This window comes from Notechis scutatus, chromosome 4, assembly GCF_049901735.1.
Source record: "Notechis scutatus isolate UNSWTSFEM ecotype Mainland chromosome 4, rNotScu1.2, whole genome shotgun sequence".
NCBI lineage: Eukaryota > Metazoa > Chordata > Lepidosauria > Squamata > Elapidae > Notechis > Notechis scutatus.
Window position 1 is genome coordinate 168,262,956 of NC_142012.1, and position 15,437 is coordinate 168,278,392.

Below are 15,437 nucleotides of genomic sequence, written 5' to 3' on the forward strand. Positions count from 1 at the left end.
AAGAAAGGTAGGAAAGAAGGGAGGGAGGAAGGAATTCCTGCTGGTTCGAGAATTCTGGGAATTGAAGTCCACAGGTCGGAAGGGGGCCACGGTTGCCCACCTGGCCATTGTGGGCCTGGGGCAACAACCACACTAGCCTCCAACTTGCAGGCTTTCCAGTCCAAGCTGAGATGCAACAAACCTCGGAGTCGCAGCCGCGTTGCTGATTATGGGTCAGTTTTGCCAAAGTGGTTGTCAGAACCGCCTCCAAGAGGGAAAACTCACTTCCCTGTTACAGCAGTGGTGGGGAAATCTTCTGGGCTGACAAAAGTGTCAAAAATTAGAAAATGCTTAACTTGACTCCCCTGGTGTGTATGTGTGTGTGTGTGTGTGTGTGTGACACACACACATCCTTGACTAAAGAGAAACATTTCTTTTCATATTCGTTCATTAAAAAAATGCACTCCAAACAAATGTTGGGGTTATGTTTTACACAATGAAACAACACCTACGGTCACAAATAAAATAAAATAAAAGCAAACAACCTCACATCTGTGTAAAATAGCCCGAATGTAAAAACACATTCATTATTAAATTGTTTTCATTATTAAAAACGGGTTCATGCAGCCCATTAATCAAACAGGAGGAAAACTGCAATTATGCAGAAATATAATGGCTTCAGGAGCAAACGTGTAACAGGAGAAACAATGTGCACACCGATGATTAGGCTTAAAATAGTGCACTAAAATTTACCCAACTTTTATCCTAGATATTCATTATTGTTGGAAAAGGTGCAATATTTTTTCACATGAACATGCTGCTACAGCACTGGGAAGCTCTCACGGGGTGTGTGTGTGTGTGTGGCTTCCATGAGGCCTTCGCTCTGTAAAATCTGGAGAATGTTCTTTTGTAACCTTGCTGTCTTTGACGGAGGAGGAGGAGGAGGAGGAGGAGGAGGAGGAGGAGGAGGAGGAGGAGGAGGAGGAGGAGGAGGAGGAGGAGGAGGAGGAGGAGGAGGAGGAGGAAGACTATGGGTTCCTTGGTGCTATCTGAGCTTGGTGGTTTTCTTGCAGATGTTTCATGACCCAACTAGGCAACATCATCCATGCTAGAAGGGAATGATGTCATATTGTATATAAACAGAAAGCAAACCCCACACCCTTGTAGCATTGATGATGCTACCTAGTTGGGCCATGAAACATCTGCCAGGAAAACCACCAAGCTCAGAGAGCACCAAGGACCCCACAGTCATTATTTTCCTCCTCCTCCTCCTCCTCCTCCTCCTCCTCCTCCTCCTCCTCCTCCTCCCTCCTCCTTCTCCTTCTCCTCCTCCTCCTCCTCCTCCTCCTCCTTCTCCTCCTCCTCCTCCTCCTTTCCCCTCCTCTTCCTCCTCCTCCTCCTCTCTGCAAATCACTACGGAGTTACAGACTGGGCATTTTTTGCTTTTTCACATTATGTCATGTATCATTGAAACTGCATGCTGTAAACTTCCTTGAGTCAAAAGAGGCAGGAGGTATATAAAATGATGAACAGATCAATGACATATTTTAAGAGAGGACCATTTTCGTAGACTTACCCAAGAACCATCAGGTACCAGCTATCCCAATTTTCGTCTTTGTTGTTTTGCTGTTTTGTTTTTTGCCCACATGTTGACCTTGGCTTCCAAGTTATTCTCAAATGAAATATACAATACTATATAATTATTATTATTATTATTTTAAAAAAATACCTGAATGCTGGCAATGACCCCTTTATATGACCCATTTCTACAAAAAACTGAGTGGAGAGTGGATAAAGATAAAACTGGCCGGGCCTTGTAACTAGGACATTAAAAGAAGAAACTGAAGGCTTGATTTTGGTTGCTTAAGAGCAAGCTATTCGAACTAATGCCCACAACCCAAAAAGTCAATCAATAATTCAAAGTGCAGGTTGTGCAAAGAAGCAGAAGAAAAAGAAAATAAAGCTTGTGCAAGAAGATTGCACTAACTGATGATAGATCACTGCCTAACACAATGGCCACAATGATCCACTGGAATACCTGTAAAAGGTACCGTGTGCCAGTTATGGAAAATGGGTGGGAAGATGGAAGTTTGCGAATGCATTTGAAAATGAGCAGGTGAAAATGGTGTGGGGTTTCTACATACAAGCCAATAAACTCTTGGCACGTATCGGATTTAACTGTGATTGAAAAGAAGGAAGTGTGGATAATTGGATACTAGGCAGAATAGAAGAATATCTGAAATGTCATGAAATGTCTGTAAGAAAACTACCAAGCTTAGAGAGGCCAAGAATCCTCCTCCTCCTCTTCTTCCTCCTCCTCCGTTTTAGCATGGATGATGTTGCCTAGTTGGGTCATGAAACATCTGGAAAAAAATCTACTAAGCTCAGAGAAGCCAAGAATCCCCCTCCTTACCCTCCTCCCCCTCACCTCCTCCTCCTCCTCTTCCTCTTCCCCCTCTCCCCTCCTCCTCCTCCTCTTCCTCTTCCCCCTCTCCCCTCCTCCTCCTCCTCCTCCTCTTCCTCCTCCTCCCCTTCACCTCCTCTCCCTCCTCTTCCTCCTCCCTCCTCCCCTCTCCCCCTCCTCCTCCTCTTCCTCCTCCTCCCCCCTCACCTCCTCCTCCTCCCTCTTCCTCCTCCTCCTCCCCCCTCTCCCCTCCTCCTCCTCTTCCTCCTCCTCCTCCCCTTCACCTCCTCCTCCTCCTCCTCTTCTCTTCCTCCTCCTCCCCCTTTCCCCTCCTCCTCTTCCTCCTCTCCACAAAGTCCACTTCTAGCATGGATGATGTTGCCTAGTTGGGTCATGAAATGTCTGTAAGAAAACAGCCAAGCTCAGAGAACACCAAAGACCTCCTCCTCTTTCCTCTTTCCTCTTTCCTCCTCCTCCTCCTCCTCCTCCTCCTCCTCCTCCTCCTCTTTCCTCCTCCTCCTCCTCCTCCTCCTCCTTCCTCCCGTTCCTTCAGCCTCTTCTGATTTCACGCTGGCTTTTTAAATTGGGGATCAGGCGAGCGGGGCGGACAGGGCCACAGCTGGAATGGAACCGGCTGGCTCTGGGAGGCGGGGGGAGAGAGGGCGGCGGCGGACGGCCTCCTCCGGCCCGGCTGGTGGCGTCAATTGGATCAGCCCACCCCTGCCCAAATCCCCTCGGGGGCTGCTGGGGCTGCTCCGGTGCGCTGGTGAGTTGGGGCGCCGGTGCCAGCGTGAGAAGTTTGGGACTTAATTGTGAGCATATGGCGGCGGCGGCGGGGCTGCAGCCGCCAGCCGAGGAGGTGCTGGGGAGGGAAGTTTGGGGCGGGAGTGGGGGGGGGGCAGCCTTTTGGGGGGGAGGCGGGAATTGGCTGGCTAGATCCTAATCTATTCTTTTTTTTTGTTTTTTTGTCTGGGGCTGGTGCGCTCGCCGGCAGGAACAGCTTGGTAATAACAGAGATTGGAGGCGGTTAAGACTTTGTGGTTAAGGGCGGCGCGCGGCGTGGCTTCCTCGCACGCGACCCTCCTTTAATTGGCCTCGCCCCCGGTGGGCACCGGATTGGGGAGGGGGGGCGAGGGGGGGGCGGCACCGGGAGGAACACACATGCCCCACCTGGGCTTGCACCCCAGCTGCGGCGCAGATGTCTCCAGGCTCGTGGCGCGAGGACTTGGAGGGAGTGGGAGAAAAGGGGAGATGGAAGGGGTGGGTTTTTTGGGGAGGGGGTGGGGAGAAGGGCTGGGTTTGCATCGTGCCAACAGAGTTCGCCCTCCACCCCCCCCCCCACTCCATCCTGGTTTGAGCAAGACTGGGCAAACCAGAGATGGAAAAATGAAATCGGCGCTGATTTGTGTACAGGCTGTTCTCAGATTGCGGCCCTTTGATTCGGGACTGTGCAAAGTTACGATGGCGTTGAAAAAGTTATGGCCGTCTTTTTTTTTTTCACATTTAACGGCCGTGGCAACATTCCCCCCAGGGTCACCGGATCAAAATTAGGACGCTGGGCAACAGGTCCCGTGGTCCCCTTTTGCGACCTTCTGACGAGCAAAGTCAACGGGCCAACCGGATTGGCTTAACAGCGATTCATTGAACAACGGTGGCAAGGATGGCCATAAAATGGACAAAAGTCCCTTAGCCAGCGCCTAGAGAAGTGCTTCCCTCCAAAAGTGGTGAAGACTCCGTCCCTGGAGGTTTTTAGACGAGGCTGGACAGCCCTTTGTCCGGTCTAGGTTCTCCTTCTTGAGCAGGGGGTTGGACTACATGACCTCCAAAGTCCCTTCCAGGTCTATTCTGATTGATTGACCATTGTGCAATAAAAGCTCAGTCTCCAGCACTCTCTAGTCTGGTTCAACCACTTCAAGGATTTTGCTTCAAGCTCAGTGTCTTAACAGATTAACAGGGTTAGAAGGGACCTTGGAGGTCATCTAGTCCAACCCCCCCACCCGAGCAGGAGACCCTACACCATTTCTGACTGATGGCAGTCCAATCTCTTCTCGAAAGCCTCCAGGGATGAAGCTCCCACAACTTCTGAAGGCAACTTCTGTTCCAGGGGTTGATTGTTCTCCCTGTCAGAAAGTTTCTCCTTATTTCCAGGTTGAATCTTTCCTTGTTCAGTTTCCATCCATTGTTCCTTGTCTGGCCTTTAGGTGCCTTGGAGAATAGCTTGAACCCCTTCCTCCTCTCTGGGGCAGCCCCTCAAATATTGGAAGATGCTCTCCTGTCTCCCCTGGTCCTTCTCTTCCCTAGACCAGCCAGGCCCAGTTCCTGTAATGGTTCTTCATATGGCCTCCAGTCATCCCCTAATCATCCTGGTTGTTCTTCTCTGCACTCTTCCTAGCCTTTGGATCTGTCCTTGGTTCTGACCAGCCACCTTTGCCCATAAATTCTGCTCTCTCTCCCCTCAAAAGAGACACAAATCTTTGTCTATTTTGTGTGTCATTCAGTTTGACCACAAGTTTGATTCTTAACCTCAGCATGTATAAACATTCACACACTGACTTTGCACTCACCATCTCCCTACAGACTTTTTTTTCCTAGTGTGTTTGCTGTTTTTGCAAAAAAATGTTTCCGCTGTAGGATCCCTGACTGGTAATCCTTGAGATACAACTGTTCATTTAAGGACTGTTCAAAGTTACAACGGCACGGAAAAATAATAATTGATGGCCGTTTTTCACACTTATCACCATTGCAACATCCCCAAATTCAGACGCTGGGTAAGTGAGTCATATTTACGACGTGGTCCCAGTGTCCCAGATTCCACTTAATGGTGGCAAGAAAGGTTGGGAAATGGGGCAAAACTCAGTTCTCACTTAGTGACAGAAATGTCGGGTTTCCATTGTGGTCGTAAATTGAGGACTACCAGTGTTGTGGGTCAGGTTCTCCTCTGTGTTTCATTCAGAATTTTAAATAATGCAAACTTGGATCAAGGTCAGGAATTACAAACTAGATGATTTAATATAAAAACTTAGCTAGTCTCTTCTAAGTTAATTAATTTTATTTCTGTTTATTACATTTATATGCCACCCCTCTCACTGTCCAAAGCGATTTGTACAAAAAACTGTTGAAAGCGGAGAAGTTGTCATCCCATCCACTAATGGAACCCATAAATTGGGTTCACTTATTCCAATTATTTAACCCCCAAATCTAGATTAATAAAGCAGAGTTTCTGGGTTCACATGAGAAGTTGCTCCTAAATAAGCAAACCTCTTTCTGGTTTAACGTAGTGTTTCTCAACCTATGCAACTTTAAGATGTATGGACTTCAACTCCCAGAATTCCTCACCAACTGGCAACAAAATCGGGAGCGTCCTATCAAACTCTGTACCTGTCAATAGTGGTGTCCCCCAAGGCAGTGTTCTAGGACCAACTCTCTTCATACTCTACATAAACGACCTCTGTGATCATATTAAGAGCAATTGCGTTCTCTTCGCTGACGATGTAAAGCTATTCAACACCACAGACAATACTGCTACCCTCCAAAAAGATCTTGACTATGTATCAGAATGGTCAAACAAATGGCAACTTCAAATCTCAACAAATAAATGCTCTGTCTTACATATTGGCAAAAAAAATCAGAAAATAAAATACAAGCTGAATAGTCAAGATCTTGTTGATGACCCAAGCTCTGTAAAGGACCTTGGAATACTCACCTCTAATGATCTAAGTGCTAGAGCCCACTGCAACTACATAGCCAAAAAGGCATTAAGAGTTGTTAACCTAATCCTACGTAGTTTTTTCTCTAGTAATATCACACTACTAACCAGAGCATACAAAACATTTGCTAGACCAATACTCGAATACAGTTCATCAGTCTGGAACCCACATTACGTATCTGATATTAGCACAATTGAGAAAGTCCAGAAATATTTCACAAGAAAAGAGTTCTCCACTCCTCTACTCGTTGTAGAATACCTTATGCCACCAGACTTGAAATTCTAGACCTAGAAAACCTTGAATTACGCCGTCTTTGGTCAGACTTAAGCATGGTATACAAAATCATACATTGCAATGTCCTACCTGTCAATGAATACTTCAGCTTCAACCATAACAACACAAGAGCACACAATAGATACAAACTCAAAGTAAACCGCACCAAACTTGATTGCAGGAAATACGACTTCAGCAATAGAGTGGTCAATGTCTGGAATACTCTACCCGACTCTGTAGTTTCTTCCCCAAACCCCAAAAACTTTAACCTTAGACTGTCTACTATTGACCTCACCCCTTTCCTAAGAGGTCTGTAGGGGGCGTGCATAAGCGCACCAACGTGCCTACCGTCCCTGTCCTATTGTTTCTCTTATTCTTCTTTTATTTTTCTTATATGTACCCATTTCATATATTCACAACTATGTATACACTTATACTTATTATCTTGTAAACAATTGGCAAATCAATAAATAAAATAAATAAATAAATAAATAAATAAACTTTAAGCCAGCTGGGGGACTTTGGGCCAATCACCAGGAGACGGTGAGTTCTAGTCCCGCCTTAGGCATGAAAGCCAACTGGGTGACTTTGGGCTAATCACCAGGAGACGGTGAGTTTTAGTCCCGCCTTAGGCATGAAAGCCAACTGGGTGACTTTGGGCCAATCACCAGGAGACGGTGAATTCTAGTCCCGCCTTAGGCATGAAAGCCAACTGGGTGACTTTGGGCCAATCACCAGGAGACGGTGAGTTCTAGTCCCGCCTTAGGCATGAAAGCCGGCTGGGTGACTTTGAGCCAATCACCAGGAGACGGTGAATTCTAGTCCCGCCTTAGGCATGAAAGCCAACTGGGTGACTTTGGGCCAATCACCAGGAGACGGTGAGTTCTAGTCCCGCCTTAGGCATGAAAGCCGGCTGGGTGACTTTGAGCCAGTCCTCTCGCAGGCCAGTCCACCTCACAGGATTGTTGTTATGTGGAAAATAGGAGGAGGAAGGCGTTTTAGGGATGTTCGCTGCCTTGAGTGATATATAGAAACAATAAAGGCAGAACATAAATGCATCAATTAAAAAAAAAATGGGGGTTAAGGTTAAACCAGAAACATTTTTATTGGGGATGATTAAAGGAAATTAAAAAAAAAACACATATCCAATGAGTCAAAAACACACATCATAACAGCGGCAAGAATTGCTTATGCCCAGAGCTGGAAAGTAGTTGAGGTCCCTTCCAAGAACACGGTAATAAACAGAATACTTGATTGTGCCGAGATGGATACGCTGAGAAGGAAATCGAAAGGGAAAGAGGAGTCTGGGTTTTATGAGGTATGGGAAATGTGGTATATATGGTTAAAGAAGAGAAACAAGGTTCAATATGAAAAAGAATTGTAAATGTAAGTGACTCTTGACACGGTACTGTTAAAATGTAAATGAATACGTATTTTGAAAAATACTACTACTATTAGTAGTAGTAGTAGTAATAGTAATAGTAATATACAGGTGGGGACTTCTGAATACAGACTGACAAAGTTCTGGAACACAATACCCCGGATATCACGACTGTGGAGAAGAAAAATGTGGATCGTCGACGTTGCCCTATCTGGTGACAGCAGAATCAGTGAGATGGAACTTGAAAAAGTTACCATATATCAGGACTTGAGAATCGAACTGCAGAGACTCTGGCATAATGATAATAATAACAATAACAATAATAATAATAATAAATAATAATAATATAATCTGGTCAGATGCAGAAGGCCACCTTACTGGGATCTGCTCGCATAATCCGCCGATGCATCACGCAGTCCTAAACACTTGGGAATTGTTCAACTCGTTTGCTGTGTACACTGTTGTGAATAATGATGATAATAATAATAATAATTAATAAATAATAATAATAATAATAATAATAATAATAATAATAATAATAAATAATTGGGAGTTGGGAATCCCGGTTTGAAGGAAGGATGGTGAATTGCATCTCGTGGAAAAGAAACGCTTTGCAAGTTCGGAGGTTTCCCTTCTTGACTGCCCCCACAATCCTCTCATCTGGAGGCAGCAGAGGCTGGATATGCAGAGGGGTCTCTTTGCCCCCCTTTCCCCCAATTGCAACCCCATCATTAAAGCCGCCCCTCCCCCGTGGCCCCCTCCCTCCGGAGCCAAGATGTTGATCCTTCCCTTGACAAAGCTCTGTTTAGCTTTGAACAAACTCCCCCAGCGGGAGCCTGCCCTGCCCTGCCCTTTCCGTATGGACTGGCAGGCTGTGTTGGTAAACAGACCACGGTTGGCTTGCAGGGGGTCACGAGCAGAAGTCAGCTAGTTAATTGAACGCCAGCCCCCCACGGAGAGCCTGACCTAATGAGCCGCCTGGGAGGAGGAGGAGGAGGAGGAGGAGGAGGAGGAGGAGGAGGAGGAGGAGGAGGAGGAGGAGGAGGAGGAGGAGGAGAAGAAGAAGAAGAAGAAGAAGAAGAAGAAGAAGAAGAAGAAGAAGAAGAAGAAGAAGAAGAAGAAGAAGAAGAAGAAGAAGAAGAAGGAAGAAGGAAGAAGGAAGAAGGAAGAAGGAAGAAGCCGAGAAGAGCCTCCTTCCTGACACCAGCCGGCCGGCCACCTAGGGCTGCCAGGGACTCGAAAACGGAGCACCTGGGTGGATGCACGGATGTCGGGTTAAATGCTGGTCTGTTTGCAAAAGGCCCTGGAAATCCAAGCAAGGATCAGAAAGGGCGGGAGGGGCAGGATGGCCCTTGCAAATCCCTGGATCCATAGCTGGAGGTCTTCCAGGAAAGGCTGGACAGCCATTGGTCCACAATGGGATAGGATAGGGGTGGACTAGAAGACCTCTGAGGTCCCTCCCAGCCTTAGGGATTCTGTGATTATAGGAGCCTACGATTCTGAGATTGAATGTGTCACTCTATGATTGATTCTTTGATTTTAATAACTGATTCTATCATTGTATCATTAACTCTTTCATCCAATGATTGGTTCTATGATACTATGATTGATTATGATTTTATAATTGATTCTATGATTTTATAATTGATGTTATGATTTTTATGGCTGATTCTATTGATTTTATGATTGATTCTGTGATTTTATGATTGATTCTGTGATTTTATGATTGATTCTATGATTTTATGATTGGTTGGATGGTTTTATGATTGATTCTATGATTCCATGACTTCTATGATTTTAATTATTCTGACGTTACAATTGGTTCCATGGTTCTAGGCTTGTGGCATTGATTCAATGATTTTATAATTGATTCTATGATTTTATGATTATCGTATGATTCTATGACTGATTCTATGATTCAGGCCTTCCTGTCCTCTACCTCTATCTTCTGGAGTCCATTTAAGCTCAGTCCGATTGCTTCTGTGACTCCATCCAGCCCTTCCTTCGTCTTCTTCTTTGGCCCTCCATCTTTCCCAGCATTCGGTTCTTCTTCTCCAGCGAGTCCTTCTTCCTTCTCATGAGGTGGCCAAAGTCTTTGAGCTTCCTCTTCAGGATCTGGCCTTCTAAAGAGCAGTCAGGGTTGGTCTCCTCTAGGACCGACCGGTTGGATGGCCTTGCAGTCCAAGGGACTCGCAGGAGTCTCCTCCTCCAGCCCCAGAGTTCAAAGGCCTCCATGTTTTGGCACTCAACCGCCTTCCTTCTGGTTCAACTTTCACAGCCATGCGTTGCAACTGGGAATTTGGGGGATTATGCAGAATACCTTATGCCACCAGACTTGAAATTCTAGACCTAGAAAACCTAGAACTATGCCGTCTTCGGTCTGATCTAAGTATACTATATATAATCGTGCATTGCAATGTCCTACCTGTCAATGAATACTTCAGCTTCAGCCATAACAACACAAGAGCAAACAATAGATACAAACTCAAGATTAATCGCACCAAACTTGATGGCAGGAAATACGACTTCAGCCACAGAGTGGTCAATGTCTGGAATATTCTACGTGACTCTGTGGGTTTCTTCCCCAAACCCCAAAAACTTTAACCTTAGACTGTCTACTATTGACCTCACCCCTTTCCTAAGAGGACTGTAGGGGGTGTGCATAAGCGCACCAATCGTCCCTATTGTTTCTTTTTTTTATTTTTCTTATAAATATCCATGTATTCATAACTGTTGTTACTTATACCTATTATCTTGTAAGCAATTGACAAAAATAAATAAAATAAAATAAATAAATAAATAAATAAGAAAGATCAGGTTGGCAGAGTCGTGGCCCACTTAATGGCTTCCAAACTTATTGACCAAGAACAACCCAGGCTTTCCTGCCCAAACAGATGACAATGGCTGTCTGAACGGAAAGCTGGAAACAGTGGTGAAAAATCTCTCCCCAAATGACGTAATTAGGAGCAGCAGAACGGGGGTGCAGCCACGTTTGCAGAAGACCCCAAAATATGCCTGTCTCTTCAATGCAATGAATGAAGGATTCCCGACAGACAGCCCTTGACGTACAAGCAGTTACTTAGCAACCGTTTGAAGTTCCCACAGGCCTATCTGGGAATAAGCCTGACCCAGATTTGAAATACTGACCATCCGGCCTTCCCCACCGTCACGGGTTCGCCCTTAGAGCACTTGGTGCTGGGCCGTATTCTTGGCTGTTTGTAGTTTCTTGTGGTCACAGGGCCACGATTTAGGTCACTTTTGCCAAAAACCAGCAGTAACTTCCAGTTTTGAGCAAAACTATACCCACCGTGTCAGGTTCTGTTAAGCCGCAAATGACATAACCACCCACCAACCCAGTCCTGGATCAGAAGATGGCTTCACCTTCATTGCAGCAATCACAGTGTGTAGCAAATAGTGGGTTCACTTAATAACAGGGCCGTTTGCTTAACGACCACAAAGAAGGGTCTCTAGACAGTCCCTTGTCTCAAAGGGTCCAGAGTCTCCATCTCCTGCTTGACCAGGAGTTGGACTAGAAGACCTCCGAGGTCCCTTCCAGCTGTAGTCTGACTGAGCGTATTTTTTCATTGATTGATTCGCTTAACAAAAACTGCAAAAAGGGTCACAAGATTGGGTCGGTCGTGGGACCAATCCGAGGAGAAAGAGGGAAAAGGAGAAGGAAGAGAAAGTGGAAAAGGAGAAGGAGGAGAAAAAGAAAGGAGAAGGAGAAAAAAGGAGGAGGAGGAGAAAGAAGGAGGACAAGGAGGAGGAAAAGAAGAAGGAGAAAGAGGAGGAGGAGGAAGAGGAGGAGGAAAAGGAGGAGAAGAAGGAAGAGAAAAAGAAAGAAGGGAGAGAGAGAAGGAGGAGAAAGGAGGAGAAGGAGGAAAAGGAGAAGGAGGGAAAAGAGGGAAAAGGAGGAGGAGGAGGAGGAAGAGAAGGAGAAGGAGGAGAGGGAGAAGGAGGAGAAAGAGGGAAAAGGAGAAACAGGAGGAAAAGGAGGAGGAGAAGGAGGAGGAGGAGGAAAAGGAGGAGGAGGAAAAGGAGGAGAAGAAGGAAGAGAAAAAGAAAGAAGGAGAGAGAGAAGGAGGAGAAAGGAGGAGAAGGAGGAAAAGGAGAAGGAGGGAAAAGAGGGAAAAGGAGGAGGAGGAGGGAGAGAAGGAGAAGGAGGAGAGGGAGAAGGAGGAGAAAGAGGGAAAAGGAGAAACAGGAGGAAAAGGAGGAGGAGAAGGAGGAGGAGGAAGATGAGAAAGAGGAGGAGGAAGAGAATGAGGAGGAGGAGAAAGAAGGAGGAGAAAGAGGAGGAGGAGGAAAAGGAGGAGGAGGAAAAGGAGGAGAAGAAGGAAGAGAAAAAAGAAAGAGAGAGAGAGAAGGAGGAGAAAGGAGGAGAAGGAGGAAAAGGAGAAGGAGGGAAAAGAGGGAAAAGGAGGAGGAGGAGGAGGAAGAGAAGGAGAAGGAGGAGAGGGAGAAGGAGGAGAAAGAGGGAAAAGGAGAAACAGGAGGAAAAGGAGGAGGAGAAGGAGGAGGAGGAAGAGGAGAAAGAGGAGGAGGAAGAGAATGAGGAGGAGGAGAAAGAAGGAGGAGAAGAAGGAGGAGGAGTAGAAAGAGAAAAAGGAGAAGGAAGAGAAAGTGGAAAAGGAGGAGAAAAAGAAAGGAGAAGGAGAAAGGAGGAGAAACGAGGAGAAGGAGGAGGAAGAGGAGGAGGAGGAGGAGAAGGCGAAAGAGGAGGAGAAAGAGGAGGAGGAGGAGGAGGAAAAGGAGGAGAAGAAGGAAGAGAAAAAGAAAGGAGAGAGAGAAGGAGGAGGAGAAAGAAGGAGAAGGAAAAGGAGGAAAAGGAGAAGGAGGAGAAAGAGGGAAAAGGGGGAGGAGGAGGAGGAGGAAGAGAAGGAGAAGGAGGAGAAAGAGGGAAAAGGAGAAACAGGAGGAGAAAGAAGGAGGAGAAGGAGAAAGTGGAGGAGGAGAAGAAAGAGGAGGAGGAAAAGGAGGAAAAAGGAGAAGGAGGAGAAAAAGAAAGGAGAGGGAGAAAGAGAAGGAGGAGGAGGAGGAGAAAGAGATGAAGGAGGAGGAGGAGGTGAATGTGGGGGGAAGAGGGGGATAGAACAATTTAAACTGGTCAGATTGTGGTCTTACAGCCCATCTCCATCAAACAGGATTTCCCAACCTTGGCAGGTTTAGGGCTCGTGCACTTCAATGGGGGAATTCTCTCTGGGGGATTCTGGGAGTTGAAGTCCATGCATCTGACTCTGTAAACCGCTTTGAGGGGGCTGTAAAGCACTATAAAGCGGTATATAAGTCTAAGGGCTATTGCCATCTCCGACTTGCTCAGGTTGGGAATCCTTGGAATCAAAGAGCGTTTTTATCCTGTCTGGACTGGATTTGCAGGCCATCATCCCCTCGGTGGGGGGAGCCAGTCCATCCCCCCCAGCCTGTCCGTCCTGGAGGAGCCCGAGGATGGCCATCGTTGTTCCATTCCCCGACCCCTTCTGGAAACGGGGGGCTCAAAACAAGGGAAACCACCGAGTCAGCATGCATACAAAATACCCCGGCCTGGGGCAGTGGGTCACTGAAACCTTTCTCCAAGCCTCTTCCAAAGAGGATTAGCATAGTAGGCCCTTGCCGACATCTTCGCTGTAGGTCAACCCAAGGACTGTGCTGACTCCGTCCAGGGTTTTCATTAAGAGTGAGTTCCACGCTTTCCATAACTGGTTGCAATTCCCCGTCTCTCTCTCTCTCTCTCTCTCTCTCTCTCTCTCTCTTTCTCTCTCTCCCTCTTGGACAAGGGATTTGCTGAGGTTGGAGTTCTCCATCCTCGTGGTCTCCGTCGGAGGCCACCGGCCCGCTGAGAAAATTTCATTACATTTGCTTCGCAGGCAGAGGAAGCCGACGGAAGCTGGATTAGCCAGGCGGAGAGAAAGGTGGGAACGGAACCTTTGCTTGGCCTGCAAACTGGAAACTCCTTGGTGGAGGCAGGATTGTCTGGCTGAAGGCTCGCCTGTTTGCAATGCCCTGTCGTTCCAGGCAAATCCAGAGCTCTGGGTAATATACCACGACACGAGTCTTTCACTTATCACCACAGCGGGGGACAGAATTTCTGTGGCTAAGCAAAGCAGGATAAGAGAACAGAATATGAAAGTTGGAAGGGGGTTTGGAAGTCTTCTAGCCTGATCTCCTTTTCAGGCAGGAGATCCTATGGACACAGGGCTCTCCGAATTCTTCTTAAAAGCTTCCATCGCGGGAGCGCCCACGAGGCCTGGAGACCACGGGTTAATTGTCCTCACTCTTGGGGAATTTCTCCTTAGTTCGAGGTTGGGTTTCTAATAATCTTCCATCCGATGGATTGGAGACGATGGGTAAGCAGGTGATTAGCACAAGAGATTCCGCATGGAAGGATATTGTGGTCATTAAGAAGGTGGCTATCAAAAATATTAAGAGTTGATGTCAAATAAAGAACTATTGGAAGACTAGATACAAACCTCATTTGAAATAGTTATGGAAATGAGAATATACTAAAAGAATATGAATATTTAATAATGTGATGGTAAAAGCAAAAAAGGAGCATAAGATTTGAAATGGATAAATTATTAGAAGTTTTTTAAATATATAACACAGATCTATAACACTTCTATACCAGTGTTGGAGCACCCACAACTTCTGAAAGCAAGTTGTTCCACCAATTAATTGTCCTCGTTGTCAGAAAGTTTCTCCTTATTCCCAGGTTGAATCTCTCCTTGTTCAGTTTCCATCCATGATTCCTGGTCTGGCCTTCAGGTGCTTTAGAAAATAGCTTGACCCCCTTCCTCCTCCTCTCTGGGGCAGCCCCTCAAATATTGGAAGATGCTCTCCTGCCTCCCCTGGTCCTTCTCTTCCCTAGACCAGCCAGGCCCAGTTCCTGCACTGTCCATCACATGCTTTATCCTCCAGTCCCTTAATCCTCTTAGTTGCCCTTCTCTGCACTCTTTGTAGAGTCTCAACATCTTTTGCGTAGTGGGGTGACCAAAACAAGAGCCATCGAAGTCGGTGGAGAGATTTCCCCCCAGGTAAGCCATGCATCCAAGGCAGATGGGAAGACATCTGCATCCAAGCAGGGGATTATGGTCCAAGCTGGACACCGGTACATGGTCGGGGCATTTTTCTTTTGACCAAGAAAATTCCCCCCTGTGTCTGAAGGGGGCAGGAATGTGCCCACCTGGTAGCCCAGATGGCTGGCAAGGGAGCTAATCAGGGGTTGGAACCACAGGGGCCGGAACTCACCGGCTGTTTGTAACCTGGGGCAGAGCCGGCAGCAGCAGGGAAGGCGAGCAGACAGGCTCTGGGAAGGGAGGAATGTGGTGGCCAGGAGTCATGGCTGCAGAGAAGGAGGAGAAGGGGAAATTGGGCGGACTGGAGCATAATTGCAGGCTGCCCAGGTAATCCTTGGTGCTCGGACAGACGGTTATTGTTCTAACGAGATTATGCGCCGCCTAAGCGGATTTTATTTTCCCCATCAGCTCTTTTCTTCCGCACGGGGAGTAAATCTTGAGTCAGCTGAGTCAAGAGAAAATCACCCACTCCCCAAATATTTGAAAATAGAATAACAGAGTGGGAAGGGACCGTGGAGGTCTTCTAGTCCAGCCCCCTTTTTTCAAGCGGGAGAACCCCAGACCATTTCAGACAAAGGGCAGTCCAATCTCTTCTCGAAAGGCAGGTGCAAAAAAGGCAA